Source organism: Pristiophorus japonicus, chromosome 18 (genome assembly GCF_044704955.1).
Source record: "Pristiophorus japonicus isolate sPriJap1 chromosome 18, sPriJap1.hap1, whole genome shotgun sequence".
NCBI lineage: Eukaryota > Metazoa > Chordata > Chondrichthyes > Pristiophoridae > Pristiophorus > Pristiophorus japonicus.
In genome coordinates, this window is record NC_091994.1 from 101,770,221 (window position 1) to 101,787,081 (window position 16,861).

The 16,861-nt window shown below is 44.8% G+C and overlaps 1 protein-coding gene across 7 annotated transcripts in view; it reads left to right on the top strand.

Annotated features, from left to right (window-relative positions):
* LOC139229314 (butyrophilin-like protein 2) overlaps positions 1 to 16,861 on the top strand; it is a 549,799-nt gene that overhangs the window by 152,790 nt on the left and 380,148 nt on the right. For all 7 annotated transcript variants that reach the window (XM_070861001.1, XM_070860996.1, XM_070861000.1 and 4 more), the window contains one exon: positions 7,369 to 7,465. The gene's annotated coding sequence lies outside the window, so the exon portion shown is untranslated. The remainder of the gene's footprint in view (positions 1 to 7,368; positions 7,466 to 16,861) is intronic.

Here is a 16,861-nt window from a genome sequence, read left to right on the forward strand (position 1 = left end):
GCCCAAAAACAGAAGTGGGGATCACGTTGTACGATCAAAATGCGCCCGTTCGGTGGACTTCAGGCAGCATGCTAACTTTGTGCTGCCTGTTAATTTACATGATTGTAGCATTCAGCAGGGGGCTCAAGTTTGTGTGAGGATAGCTCCAATTAAAAGTATCCTGCACTATTAAAAGGCAGTCTGCACCTCTTAAAGGGAGGTGACTTCTGCCTGATTGAAGTGGCTGGGAGGACATTGGAGAAGATAGTTCTAATGATGGCACAACACGGGAGAGAGCATGCAGCTAGGTTCTCCGATACAGCACTGGATGCCTTGGTCCAGGAGTTCAACTCCAGGAGAGAGCTCCTCTTTGCACCTGGGGCCCTCCAGGCAAAAAAACAGACTGCAGTGGGAGCAGATAGCTGCTGTAGTAAGCTGATAGCTGCCAGTACTGTAGCCCCAAGGACCTGGACTCAGTGCAGGAAGAAATTTAATGACCTCACATGAGTGGTCAAGGTCAGTGACTTCATCTTCAGATGCCATATCCCACCATCTGCACCACGAGCCTCACACACTGCTCAATGCACCCTACCCCATCACTTATCTACCAACAATCTCTATCAAATACGGCTCACATTCATAGCTTCACCTTACCCGCACACACTTATCACTGCTACAAGCCTCATACCCACATCTCATAGCTTGAGCACACTGTCAGCTATTCAACCATGACAGTCACATCACCCAAGCACATAACACCATACTCAGTGATGCAAAAAAAGGTGGCATATAACCGGCACCAGCAGACCTTAACCGGCAGGGGACAGGCTTACCTGCATCACCTCACCTCCCTGGAGGAGACGGTGCTGGCAATTCTTGGCAGGGACATGGCTGAGCCCATGGCCAGCAGCAGGGCTGAAAGAATACAGGATGCCAGTATCCTCATATGTTATCCTCCTTCGTGCATTCCAATTCCCCTTCATCCCACAAACGCTTCTGATTTACAAGCTGCACATGGTGTAAGCATACACCTCTTGCTTTGCCCCCTTCCCTAACCACAATCCTACCCTTCTGCCTTCTCATTTATTCAAGAATTCGTTAGAAAAAGGTGTAGTGCCAGAGGACTGGTAATACCTATATTTAAGAAGGGGGATAGAACATGTTTAGGGAATTATAGACCAGTCAGCTTAACATCGGTTACTAAAGGAGAAAATAGAACATCTAGAAGCCAAAAATATAAAAATGAATGGATTTCAAAAGGGAAAGTCTTGCTTGACCAACCTCATTGAATTTTTTGAAGCAGTAACAGAGAGAGTAGACAATGGTAATGCAGTAGATGTCATTTATCTAGATTTTCAATAGGCCTTCGATAAGGTACCCCATAATAGACTGATGGATAAGGTCAGGGAATGCGGAGTCAGGGGAGAAGTAGCAGAAAACGCGTTGGGATACATGCTGCGGGACTTCTTTGTAATCGGTATCAACCACGAGGCGATCCTGCGTCAGCTACTGGTGGCGGAGACGAAGGATTTGAGCAAGGTCATCACGATTGCCCAGGCATGCATGACAATGGACAAAACCTTAAAACAGATATCATTGAAAAATCAGAACTCGGCAAGTACTGTAAACAAGATTGTATCGCTGCTTGGCAGAGCTGCGTTTGTCAGGGCCTACTCGACTCCGTATGCGAAACCTGTGGCTGCCCAAAGTCCGCCAATGGGAATGAATCCGATTTCACTGTGTTGACGTTGTGGGGGCAATCACCGGCCTCATCAGTGTCGGTTTAAAGAGTACATTTGTAAAGGCTGTTCAAGACTGGGGTATCTCCAGTGCATGTGTCCGCAACTGAGCAAGCGTGCTGCGACACATCACGTGGAGGATGATGACCAATATAGCATGGATCCAGATATGCAATCTGAGATACAAGAGGAGGAAGTGTATGGACTGTATTTGTTCCTAACAAACAGCCAACTGATAATGATTAATGTGAAACTTAACGGTGTGCCGGTACCGATGGAATTGGACACGGCTGCGAGTCAATCAATAATGAGCCAGAGGACATTCGACAAGCTGTGAGACACTAAGGCTGTGAAGCCTAAGCTGAGTCCAGTCAATGCCAAGTTGCGTACGTACACTAAAGAACTCATAACGGTGATTGGAAGTGCAGTAGTCAAGGTGTCGTATGATGGTGCGGTTCATGATTTACCTTTATGGATTGTTCCAGGCAATGGTCTAATGCTGTTCGGCAGGAATTGGCTAGAAAAAAATCAAATGGAATTGGAATGATATCAAAGCGTTGTCGTCCATGTGCTCAAGTGCTGAGCAAATTCTCCTCGCTGTTTGAACCAGGCATTGGCAAATTCACGGGAGCCAAGGTGCAGATCCACGTGGACTCGGATGCAAGACCCGTCCATCATAAAGCTCGGGCGGTTCCGTACATGATGAGGGAGAAGGTCGAAATCGAACTGGACAGACTCCAGCATGAATGGGTCATAATCACCGGTCGGATTTAACAAATGGGCCAGCCCCATTGTTCCTGTGTTGAAGAGTGATGGCACTGTCAGGATTTATGGAGACTACAAGGTTACGATCAACTGTGTTTCAAAACAGGATCAATACCCGTTACTGAAGGCTGATGACTTGTTTGCAACGCTAGCCAAGGGGAAGTCGTTCACTCAACTGGATCTGACATTGGCCTACATGACACAGGAGCTTGTCTAGACATCGAAGAAACTTATGTGCATCAACACTCAAAAGGACTGTTTATCTACAAGAGGTTTCCTTTCGGAATTCGCTCGGCTGCAGCCGTGTTTCAGAGGAACATGGAGAGTCTACTGAAGTCCATCCCGAGAATCGTCATGTTCCAAGATGACATCCTGGTCACAGGTCGTGACACCGCCGAAAATCTGAACAAGCTGGAGGAGGTTCTATATCGTCTGGACAAAGTGGGACTTAGACTGAAACATTCGAAGTGCTTCTTCATGGCATCAGAAGTCGAATTCCTGTGGAGGAAAATTGCTGCTGACGGCATCAGGCCTATGGACTCGAAAACTAAGGCCATCAAAAATGCACCCAAGCCTCAGAATGTGACGGAGCTACGTTCGTTCCTTGATCTACTCAACTACTTTGGTAATTGCCTACCTAGATTGAGCACTTTATTAGAGCCACTGCACATACTGCTAAGAAAAGGCGACAACTGGGTTTGGGATGCATCTCAACAAGACAGAGCTTTTGAGAAAGCTACTAATCTGCTTTGCTCTAACAAGTTGCTGGTACATTATGATCCATGTAAGCATCTAGTATTGGCCTGTGATGCTTCGTCATATGGAGTTGGTTGCATGCTCCAACAAGCTAATGAGTTAGGTAAACTACAACTTGTTGCGTATGCTTCTAAAAGTTTATCAAAGGCGGAAAGAGCCTATAGGATGGTAGAAAAAGAAGCATTAGCCTGTGTGTATGGGGTTAAAAAGATGCATCAGGTTTGGTTTGGTCTTCGGTTTTGTTATGTCTTTAGATGCTCTGATAATGATTCCACGAGGCAAAGTATTGCACTTGAACTGTAGTGACCTTAGTCCATTTAAAATAACTCCTGAGTGATGATCACAATAGTGGCCTGCCTTTTATATTAGGCCTAGCACGCCTGTACAGGTAACTGACAAGTTTCCCATAGTAGTGCCCTCTGGTGGCATATCATATGTAATAGTACAAGCAGTAAACATGTCTGGATACATGACAGGTTTGAACTGGAAACAGATCACAAGCCACTCATTTCATTGTTTTCAGAAAACAAAGGTATCAATACCAATGCATCGTCCCACATCCAGAGGTGGGCGCTAACATTATCTGCCTATGATTATGTCATTCGCCATAGACCTGGCACCAAGAATTGATGCACTGAGCCTTCTGCCGTTGCCCACACCAGAGGTGGAGATGCCACAACCTGCAGACCTACTGTTAGTCATGGATGCTTTTGAAAGTGAAGGAACCCCTGTCACGGCTCAACAAGTTAAGACCTGGACCAGCCATGACCCGATATTATCGGTTGTGAAATGTTGTGTCCTTAGTGGTGATTGGTCTGCCATACCCAAGCAAATGGGTGATGAGACCAAACTTTACAACCGTCACAAAGACAAGCTATCCATTTGGTCAGATTGTTTACTGTGGGGTAATCGTGTTGTTATGCTTAAGAAAGGCAGAGAGAAATTTGTACATGACCTACATAGCACTCATCCCGGTATTGTCATGATGAAAGCCATTGCCAGATCTCATGTATGGTGGCCTGGAATTGACTCTGATCTGGAATCATGTGTGCATCAGTGCAATATTTGCATGCAGCTAAGTAAAGCACCAGCGGAATCGCCGCTGAGTCTGTGGTCATGGCCATCTAAACCATGGTCCAGGATCCACCGACTTTGCAGGTCGCCTTCCTGGGAAAGATGTTTTTAATTGTGGTGGATGCATATTCCAAGTGGATAGAGTGTATAATCATGTCATCCAGTACATCCACAGCTACCATTGAGAGCCTTCATGTCATGTTTGCATCTCATGTTCTGCCCGACATCGTTGTAAACGATAACGGACCTTGCTTCACTAGTCTGGAGTTTAAAGAGTTCATGAAACTCAATGGCATCAAACATGTGTGGTCAGCACCATTCAAACCCATATCTAATGATCAAACAGAGCGTGCTGTCCAAACCATCAAGCAGAGTATGAAACGTGTAACTCAAGGTTCACTGCAGACTCGCTTGTCATGCATATTGCTTAGTTACAGGGCAAGACCCCACACGCTTACCGGGGTCTCCCCTGCTGAACTATTGATGAAGAAAGGTCTCAAGACCAAGCTCTCACTTGTCCACCCTGACTTGAACGATCATGTTGAATACAGACGTCAAAGTCAGCAGTGGTATCATGATCACGCTGCTGTGTCACGTGACATTTCTGTTAACGATCCTGTGTATGTACTAAATTATGGTCAAGGTCCCAAGTGGATCGCCGGTACTGTTACGGCCAAGGAAGGTAACGGAGTGTTTACCGTCAAGCTCAAGAATGGGCAAACATGCAGGAAACATGTTGATCAGATAAAGCTGTGGCACACGGATGAACCGGAACAGTCTGAGGAAGACACAATCAGTGACCAACCAACCTACCCTCAGTCATCAGAGGACTCCGCTGTCATCACTGAATCTGGATTTTCAATCCCTCACATGGTCACTGCCATCCCACCAGACCGGCTACCCAGCCCCCAGTCATAACAGACTCAGAACGCTCGCCCAAGGCTGGAATTGAACTGAGACATTCAACTCGGGAGCGGAGAGCCCCGGAGCGTCTCAATTTGTAAAAAGACTGTTACTAATATCTTAAAGGGGGATATTGTCATGTATGTATGCTTGGGGTTACTAGCCACCAGGTAGCGTGACTGTCAGAGGTCATTGGGCTGTATGCACGTGTGTGCAGCCCAGGTATAAAAGGCAAGCCATCATGTAATGTAATCACATTGGGCCCGAATAAAGCAGAGCCTGTGTTAGTTTACAATATTCAGTCTATGATCTTATCAAATGGTGGAAGCAGGCTCCCAGGGCTGTATGGCCTAATCCTTCTCCTATTTCTTATGTTCTGATGACATCAAGAAATCCACTCATCACCTTCATCCATTCGCTGAGTATTTTGTGTGTGCCTTTACCTATCCCACTGATGTCACGCAGTGCTACGCCAGTGTCTGCAGCATGGTTGGTGGAAGACCACTAAATTTCAGTGGGGGACACTGCAAATGGCCTTGCTGGTTGACCTCGAGGAGCTGGTGGCTGGGTGTGTCAAATCAATCTTCCTCTTCTTGTTCTTCACTCTCCTATCCCTCTTCTTGGTCACCCAATGGCTTGGCAGGCTGTAGGACCAAAATTCAGGATCTCAGAAAGACCCGTTAGTGCCCGTTTGCAGCGGCCATACGTTGGTATCCCATGGACGCCGCTTTGTGGTCAACTGGCTGACCTGACCCAAATTTAGGTCGGGGAATTTTCTGCCCGGAGCAATTCCACCCCGATGCTGATGACCACCGCAAGCGCGTCATCAGAACGCGCACCGCACTTTCCCTCACCTGCAAAATGCACCGACCGAAATTCAGGTCAAAAAATTGATGCCCCGCCGTGCAGTGCCCCCGACAGCTTTTTCTGTTGGTGCACCATATCTGGAGCGTGTACGGCCTGGCAGCGTGGCGGCCCTTCAAGTGGAGGGCCCACCGCCATGCATTTATTTTTGTCGGCTGACTCCCCAATTAGCCGGCAAGATAGTGCCCACGGATTCGGGTGGGCCGCCAACGCGCGGCCCGGCACCCCCGTGAAGGAGGGAGAGCGTGGTGACGCACACGCGCTGTGACATCACCACAGCTCCACCGCTTGTTGACAGCCACGAAGTCCCGGTCCCAACCCAAACTCAGCCGCTCAGCCTGCCTTTCTGTCAATCTCCCGCCCCCCCAACTATGACCAACTTCTGCTGGGACTTTGAAAAAATTTCAAAGTCCTGAAAATCGATCATCCAGCCGCATCATGGATCCCTGCAGTAAAAGCAGGTAAAAACTCATAGGTGCAGTAGCTTTCTTGCACAATTCCTGCATTTCTTGGGTGTGTGAAATGAGGGAGGCACAAGGATGCAGTTGTGGTGCGGGAAAGCAAGAAGTGCATTCGAGTAGGAGGATAACGTATGAGGATACCAGCATCTTGTATCCTTTCAGCCCTGCCCCTGGCCACGGGCTCAGCCATGCCCTTGCCAGGAATGGCCTGCACCGTCTCCTCCAAGGGGGTGAGGTGAGGCAAGGAATGGAAGATGTGCCTCCTGATTAATGCATATTGATGTTAGATGAGTGATGGGGGGTGGAGGGGGGAGTCGTGCATTGAGCAGTGTGTGAGGCTAGTGATGCAGTAGGTAGGAGATTGCTTTTGAAGATGCCTTAACTGGTAGTCTGAGGTCAAGAAGCTTCTTTGGGCATTGGAGTCAAGTGTTGGGAGCGGCAGCCTTGGTGATGTGGTCCCACATCATTCATTCTGGAGTGCCTCCTGGCCCCTGTGGGTAGAGAACCTCTCTTGCAGTGTTGACCCCCTGCACAAAGCTTGAGTTCTGCATGCGAGATCCTGGGTGCCCCTTCCCTGGCTTTCTGAGTCATTTGTGTTAGTGCTGAAACACTTTTACCACTTTTTTAGGTGTGGAGGACAATTCAGCTTTCAGAGCTGAAGACTGCCATTTGGGAATTATTTTTATTTTTTATGGGTTGTTTTTGAAAGGCAAAAAGGGCTGTAAGATGTATTTTTGACTTGATTTAAATTTGTATTAGTTTTGAATGCATTGCCCCTTAATTTCATAACCCCTTTAATTGCCCACAATGCCTTGCAAACTCCACAGCCTTGCTGCCAGAGGCTGTAAGAAGCAACAACGCCGACTGTGGACAGGAACTTCGGGTCAGAAGCTTCCATTAACACCACCAGGAGAACGTTGCATGGTAAGTTAGTCTGGTGCTCCATATCGCCAACCCCCAGAGCCAATTTTTCAACGGTAGTGCTGCAGCCATTTTCGGCGGCCATTAACTCGGGTTACCGGTGACACCTGCAATACTGTTGGCATGCACAAATTTTTCCCCCTTGGACTTTCAGCCTTAGAGTGAGGTGACTGAGGGATATATAAGGTAGTAAATGACATGGAAAAGATACATTGTAAGTGTAGGAGGAAGGATCAGGCAAAGTTAGGACTGATATCAGGAAGTTTTTCTTCACGCCAAGAATAATCAACATAAGAAATAGACTTCCAGGCAGAATAGTGTGGCAAAAACCCTGGAATCAGTTTCTACAATGAGGGAACGGTAGAGTCTTTCTGGATGGATAAACTAAAATGGGATGAATGGTCTTCCTCACCCGTATTTATGTGGTGATCGACATATCATCAGGAATATGGGGGGATATCTTTGTTGTTAATATTGAATGTAAAGCATCGCCTGGACAAAGTGCAAAGAGGAGAGTTGGTGGGCCTCGTTATAGGGGTGCAATCCTTTCCATTCAATTGTCCCCTCTGTACTCTATCCAGGCTATACTTTATGCTCAGGCAGTAACAATAGAAATCTATCCCATGGTGTCTATTTGGGAGTCCACCGATTGTAATTTATAATGAACAACAACAACAACTTGCATTTATATAGTGTCTTTAACATAGTAAAATATCACAAGAAGGTTTACAGGAGCGTAATCAGAAAAAAATTGACACTGAACCAAATAAGGAGACATTAGGACAGATGACCAAAAGCTTGCTCAAAGAGGTGAATTTTAAGGATGGTCTCAAAGGAGGAAAGGGAGATGGAGAAGCTGGGAACTTTAGAGGGAGTATTCCAGAGCTTAGAGTCTAGACAGTTGAAGACAGCCGCCAATGGTTGGGCAAAGGAAGTCGGGGATGCTCAAGAGGCCAGAATTGGAATGTAAACTTTATCTGGGTTGCAGGTTACAGAGATAGGGAGGGGGTGATTCCAGGGAGGGATTTGAACATGAGAATGAGAATTTTAAATTTGTGGCACTGGTGAAGTGAGAGTCAATGTACATCAGCAGGGCAACATCAGTCTGTGGGGTCGAGTGAAGACCCCTTAACTTTTTACATCTAACGTGATTGAGGATTCAGCTCCGGAGCCCAGATGACAGCTGCAGGATTCAGTGCAACTAGAGCTGTGTAAATGTGATGAATACTGTCCTGATGCAGGGGAGTTAAATGCACTGATGAATTGGACATGGCAGACGGCTGCAGGTCTGGAAAGGGAAAATTTCATTCAGGAAAAAAAAAACTTGCTCGAAAGAGATAAAAGACAGAAATGACCGCATGAAGTGTATTTTAATTGCTGCAGGTGTACTTTAAAATGTCCCAGCTGTTTTATGTAATGACACTGGTCACAAGATCAAACTTTATAACAGGAAGCACAGCCCAGTGCTTGGGCTAATGATAAGATTTTTATTGAAAGAAATTATACTGTAGTAACGCTGTGCTGTACCAATTTAAAAATGAGCACCATTAACTAGATGAGTACCAGAAGGTCAAATCATAGAATCATATATGTTGCAATGTGCTATGTATGGTACGTTGCCATGTGATATCACAATGTGTTTTGTTTATTATGTTACAGTAGTTGTGATTAGTATTGTCATGTGATGTCATGTATTACTATGGACTGTGATCGGTATCATAGAATCTTACAGCACAGAAGGAGGCCATTTAGCCCATTGTGCCTATGTTGGCTCTTTGAAAGTGCTATCCAATTAGTCCCACGCCCCTGCTCTTTCCCCATAGCCCTGCAATTTTTTTCCTTTTCAAGTATATGTCCAATTACGTTCTAAAAGTTATTATTGAATCTGCATTCGTCACTCTTTCAGGCAATGCATTCCAAATTATAGCAACTTGCTGTGTAAAAACAAAACAACACAGTGGCATCAAAAACAACATGTAAAAATACGCCAGACACAACACAACATGGAACAACACACCAAACACAGAACAGCAGCAAGTAGCAGCAACCAAACACAACACAATGACACAACATAAAGCCGATATGAATGAAAGAACATATAAACGAGCCAAAGGAATTCTCTAGCTGAACCTGTTTGATACAGTTATGTAGTGCAACTCTTCGTTGACTTCTGTTATTTTAATTATAGTTGCTGTAAAGGCTTGGCGGCTTATTTGATAAGAGTCTGGGACCGAAATTGCCCTCAGTGGGAAATTGGGGAGGGCACTTTGAATTAACTAGAATTTACCGCCTGGCAGGAGTCAGAGGGAAGAGCCGGAAAATTGGACACTTTAACTCTGACACCACCTCCCAGCGCTTTAGGACGCTGTTTGAGGAGGTGTAGGGGCGGGTTTGTGAGGGACTCGGGCGGTGTCCATCACCTTTCCCACTTAAAGGGAAGGGATGCTGTGACGGCGACGTGGAGCCCACTGGGCCACCAGGGACCGCCATTGTCGGGCTGAGTCAGGAGCCAGCCAACAATTAAGATAAATTGGCAGCCGCGGCAGTGCACCACCCAGCCGTTGGCAGCTTCTTGCCTTACGAAGCTGTCAAGGGCACCGACCGGCCACGCTCCAGCAGAGCAATTTCACTTCTGGGTCAGTAAGGGTCACCGCCGGGCGGTAAGGGGTCGCTGTGCCGGGGTGGGGGTAGCAGAAACATGGGACGTGGCGGAAACCTGTTCCCACCGCCCCCGGATCGGGGGCAATTGTGGATGGGTCGGCCCCGCCGCCTGTTTTTGGGCACCAGGCAAAAACGGGCCTTAAAGAAGGGATCAATTTCCCCCCTCCCTCTCTGAGAGAAACGCTCCCCACCAAGGTACGTGAACCTCAATATCAGACAAGCATCTCACCCTCCACTGCACCAATAGGAATATTTAATTTTCGCAGCAGCCTATCTATGTGAAATAAGCTTGGGATAATTTAACCCATTTCATAGTGGGCATGTTCACAATGTATATTGTCCACAATTAAGCATTAATTGGCGCTATATTGGAAGTATTTCATGTCAGATCGCTAGAGAACGCACTAAGATATAAGAAATGAATTCTAAATGGTTAAGACCTGGTGATAATCTCATCAGAATGGTAATTTTCATGGATCAGTCAATTTGCATAATCATTCCCAGATCTAGGTACAGATTTGAGCGCGTGTCGAGAGCACACTAGTAGTGGAGCAGAAAATTACGTGTAAGTAAAATTTAAAAGGATGGAGACAATTAAAGGGAAGTGTAACAATAGGGTGACAAAACCCCTGAGAGTCTTTAGGCACATCAACATATTAGTATCTTTTTCCAAGATTGTAGAAGCAGGAGTTTAAGAGGTGACAGACAAAAATAAAGGGAATGTAAACTCAAGCTGTAGACGTGACCCTCTGATTGATGGCTGCTAAACTGGAGTTGGTGCAGCATGAGGTGGTGATGAAGAGGATTGTCTTCTGTGCCACTTCACAGTGTCATCCCTATAAGTTCACTTTGCAACATACCTGGAATGAGCTGGAGTCAGGCTTGATGCCCCATTTGTGCACCATATGGCTGTGCCAACTGTATGGTGATGTTAGCAAAAGGTATCCTTGCAGCAAATGGCACCACTCTGCATCTGGCTGTCTGTAGACCTGGATCCTGTGAAGATTATTTTCCACAGTCACTGCCAAGTGCTACAATGGCTGGAAATATTTTTGGTAACATCTTGGCAGGTGTGGTCAATTCGGTAACGCCAGCTGATTTATTTCATGTAGTACGATGTATAACATGACATACTGTGATTGGATTGCTTCTGAAGAAACATCCACTATAATTATGTTTATTCATTGGATGTGGGCATCACTGGCAAGGCAAGCATTTATTGCCCATCCCTAATTGCCTTGCTAGTCTATTTCAGAGTCAACCATATTGCTGTGCATCTGGAGTCATATATAGGCAAGACTGGTTAAGAACAGCAGATTTCCTTCCCTAAAGGACATTAGTGAACCAGATGGGCTTTTACAACAATCCAGTAGTTACATGGTCATCGTTACTGATACTAGCTTTTTATTTCAGATTTATTTAATTAACTGAATGTAAATTCTGGTGGGATTTGAACTCATGTCTCCACATCATTAGTCCAGGCCTCTGGATTACTAGTCTAGTAAGTCTAGAATGCTACCATTCCCATAAATGCTTAATGGTTAATCAGGTCTGCACATGTACCTGCGATAATATGCCTGCGCTAATGTGCCTGTTATCACTACCTATCTTAAGAATTGAAGCTTCCAAATACACTATTCATAAACTGAGTATTGTTCACCTCTGTCTGTAGGTGTGCATGTGAGCCCGTAGCACCTCTCATGATCAGCCTGTCATCCCTCTGTTGGTCCTCCTTCTCTTCTTACAATGACCTCAGAATGGGGGCAAAAAACAAATAAAACAATTGACATAAAGGTTCATGAGAATCAAGTACGAGTAAAAAGAAAAGAAAGACTTGGGGATTTATATAGTGCCTTTCATGACCACCGGATGGCTCAAAGCGATTGAGGAAACAAAACAAAAAAAAATTAAGAACAACAGGTCAGATGTTGCCTATAAACTGCTGAATTCATGTTCTTACTGACCCTCTAACCTGACTCCCATATCCAGCACAGTGGCTAGCCACTCTGGATGTCCACTGCCCAATTGCTAGGCTGTAACATGATATGTGAGATGTTATGACATCACTCCCATGTCATTTGAATATTTAATGAAACTTGTTAAGGTCAGAGCTTCCTCAGCCCACACCGACCCATGGCAACTGCTACTAAATACAACAGAGGAGTATGCCTGACATTATGGGTCTCTGCCCCTTGTTTCGTGCAGTTACATCCCATGAACTGGCACACACTGAACATTCACAAGTTTGAAATTGGCCCTGAAGCCTCGTACTCTAATTTATTCCCTTCAGGACCTCAAAACTGTGTAACTCCTCATCTCCCTCAACCTTCTCTTCCTCCATCAGTTTGCATGCTTTTAAGACTCAAGCTTGGTATCACCTAATCATCATGTTCTGATTTATTCATTTTTGCTCTGTTGAATTTACTTGGGGTTTTAACTCTGGCATTTGATCCTTCAACTTGGTTTCTCAATTTAATAAAACGTTATTACACAAATATAGTCTAACTGATAGAGGTGACAAGGATGTCTGATGTAAAAATGGAAAATTCCCATTGATACACTAGAGGGTGAGGTGCTTGTCTGAGGTTGTGATTCAAGTAAATTGTTGTTTAGCTTTGCTCTCCATCTAACACTTGCAGTAGTCCTGGGACCACCTTGACACCAGCACTAGGTGCAAAATATCGCGGGAAAACGTTTCACATCTCGGGTCTAAAATCCTCATGTGTACAATTCAGTTCCTCAGAAAAACTAAAGATTCACTGGTTGAACTAAGGATAGATAAGACTTGTCCTTCAATCATTAAGGTTGCTGAATGTATTAAACCTAATAAAAGACACCCAAAGAAGAAACTAAGTCACGGTTATAAACTAGGCTGGAAAGGTTAGATTAGTAAGCTGAATAGAAGGGGAGGGGATCCTTCTCCTTTATTGAGATCTAATAACACAGCTTAGTAAACACTTATGAGACAAAACACAGAAAACTAATTCTGTTCTTTTTATAGGTCTCTTAGCATGGGTTAAAGTCCCCTCTGCACAATCAGCATATTGGCAGTTAACAGAGTGCGAGAGAGGCAAACAGCTCAGTGCATTCTCGGGTTTTATGACCCCATAAAAGTTAATTATTTCCTCAATTGCACATTCTGACTAGATAATTGAAATTAATAACAAAACAAATGATTCTTTTTCTCTACAGTCGGAGATTACTCGAAAGCTAATGATAAACACTTGGGAAAGAAGCTGGGGCAGAATTATGCTCTTATCTGCAAGTGGTAGCACTGAGTAAATGGCTGTTAGTGTCAGTGCCTAGGTGACTATGCACTTCACTGATCCCGATATAATCATGAGTGCATCTGAATTTAAGTCGATAAGATAAGTACTAGCAGTTCTAGGACCCATTGTCCCGACTGAGTTGTACAGTTCTTTCTTTTATTAAAGGTTGGATTTATTATATTTTATTATACTGTTTTAACCAACTTGTGCACAGCAAGGTCTAAAAACAGCAATGAAATAAATGACCAGATCATCTGTTGTTGGTGTTGGTTGAGGGTTAAATATTGGCTGGAACATTGGGAGAAATCCCTTGCTCTTCTTTGAAAGTGCCATGGGATCTTTCACGTCCACATAAGAGGGCTCAGCGTCTTATCAGAAGAATGTCACCTCTGACAGTGCAGCACTCCCTCAGTACTGCACTAGAGTGATGGCCTACATGTCTTAAGTCTCTGCAGTCGGACTTATGACTGAGAAGTGAGAATGCTACCCACTGATACCTTGATTACAGTATATCAAGTTTACATAGGCAGTTTCCACTATGAATGTGGAGTTAAAATTTATAATGACAAAAGTTGACAGGAAGCGTCTACAGACTTAAGATTTTTAATGTACCATCGATATATTATAACTTAAAATTTCTGCGAACCCCTTTGAAGGGCCGCAATGTGGCGGGTGGGATTTCCACTCGCCACTTTGCTGTTCCACTGATAATGTCCTAAATCACGGAATGGGCTCATGGAGCAGTATCCTGCCACTTCGTGAGGGTGCATCAGAGGCCTGAAGAAAAATGGCAAAACATATTTTCTCCATTCCTCTCATGGAACGGAGGATTAAATTTTTAATGGAAATTGATTTTTTTTTCCTGCATTCATGGGGCTTTCTTAAGGCTCAGATTGAGAACTACCCCATCTCTTAGGAAACAAAGGTCCCACTGGGCCTATAAAGAAAGAAAGACTTGCATTTATATAGCACCTTTCACGATGTGTGGACATTTTGACATGTAGTCACTGTTGTAATGCGGCAGCCAATTTGCACACGGCAAGCTCCATAAACAGCAATGTGATAATGATCAGATCATTTGTTTTTGTTATATGACTGAGGGATAAATATTGGCCAGGACGCCGGGGATAACTCCCCTGCTCTTCTTCAAAATAGTGCCATGGGATTTTTTACGTCCACCTGAGAGAACAGACGGGGCCTCGGTTTAACGTCTCATCTGAAAGACTATAAAGAGCGATCTGGGTAGGATTTCTTGGGTAATCAAGTAATGCCCCAAAGTGCTCCTTCAATGTTACAGAGGCTGGCCTAAGAACCCCTGTGCCCCTGAGTGCAATATAGAGGGAAACATAAGAGGAGCGGAAACCTGATGGATCCAGGTTCCATCACAAATTGCAGCCGCCTCTCCTTGCTGGAATTATATTGTAGTTCACCCTCGCCCCCCCCCTTCACTGGTAATATATATTTTGAATGCTGCCCTTCAAATATTCTTCTATATGCAGCATTAAGATAGCCAATTACTTTAATGCAAAGGTTTAGTTTCCATGCCATGGCTCCCTGTCAAATTTATAATGGATGGCCACATTTCAGTGAGGCTTGGCAATTATCAGCTTGACCACTTCATCGAGGCTCTGGGCAACAATGGGGGTGGGAATGGAAGCCTTGGATCAAAGCTTGCCTACTGGCAGGACATATAATGCTAACAGTAACAGCAGGAAAATCAGGGGCAGTTGCAGGCCTCTCAGTCTATGGCCCTGACCATCTCACCATCACAGCTTGATGTGAAGATCCAATGTCCACACATATTCACTTTCCTATCAGGCTAACTGGATAATGATCAGGAGTGGGAATCTGGTTGAATTTACTGTCCCTGGGCCAGGGACACCAAGGCCAATTGTAACACTCCTATAGATCGCCAGCTGAGATTAGACTTAGCACAGAGCAGGATCAAACCTAGGTCCTTTCTGTTTGTATGTTTCAGTACCACACCAGGCAGCATATTATCCACTGAGCCAAATGGGGAGCTAGATTTAATGGATTATGGACCATTTACCACATGCTATTAGCTATTTAATTGATGATTCACCCATAACACAGATAATCACACAGTGGTGTTCACAATTCAATAATAAAAAAAAACAAAGGTCAACATCCCTAAAAGATAAGAAGACATCATTATAATCCTACCTGAAGACAGCCACTCTAGCTTTGCCTTGATTACTACAATTGTATCAATGAATTGAGGGGGAGGGGCATCTCCTGTGGTCTGTAAAGGCTGAGACAATGTCAATAGTAGAGTGAAAATAAAAATCTGGAATAATATTTTGTCATAACTATTGATTCAAACAAGCGCTGGCTCCTAATGAGCACGGTGCACCTTGAAAATAAAGAGATAAATTGCAGGAGTGAACTTCAACCTTCATCGATCCCTGTGGTTATCACGTACGTGCTGCTGCTGCTTTGCTGAGTGTCTTCACATTGTCCAGGCCAAAGTTTAAAAGGGAGGTCCACCCATCCTTTCCCATTGTCACACCTCAGCAGCAAATACAACATGGTCCCATTTGCTTTTTGTCCTATATGAAGCAGAGCAATGATCAGCCATCATGTCACACCCCGACACGGTAAGATATTTTGGGCCTGATCTTTTACATTTTTATCAAACTGGCTTATGTACAAACATTTGTAGTTGTGCATTGTTTAGTGTCTTAATTAAGTTACAAACTATTGTTCTTAAATGTGGCTTTCACTACAGTCGCAAAGCTGTGTTGTGGGAGAAATGGCAAAAGTCAACAGACATAAAAGAGGGTATCATTCCTTCAACAATTTTTTTCAATTTTCTCCCCTCCTTTTCTGAAGGGCCTAATTCTTGTTGGGTATGATTCCACAGATACCTCTGGTAGCTTACCCAACTGGCTGTTCTTCACCCGCAGGGCGAGATAGCAAATGTTGCCAGGTTATTTGACTGCAGAAGGAATCACAGCCAAAGCTGATCCTGTCTTCATCTGCCATTTGTACATGCACATGCAGGTGTCTGTTGATGCCAGTCAGCTGACTTACTTTTCCTCTTTTTTTATTCGTGGACGTTGCTGACAAGACCAGCATTTATTGCCCATCCCTAATTACCATTCAGAAGGTGGTGGTGAGCCACCTCCTTGAACTGCTGCAGTCCTTGTGGTGAAGGTACTCCCACAGTGCAGTTAAGCAGGGAGTTCCATGATTTGACCCAGCGACGATGAAGGAATGCCAATATATTGCCAAGTCAGGATGGTGTGTAATTTGGAGGGGAATTTGCAGGTGATGGTGCTCTCATGCGCCTGCTGCCATTGTCCTTCTAGATGGTAGAGGTCACAGGTTTGGGAGGTGCTGCCGAAGAAGCCGTGGAGAGTTGCTGCAGTGCATCTTATAGACGATACACACTGCAATCACAGTGCGCTGGTGATGAAGGGAGTGAATGTTGAAGGTGGTGGATGGG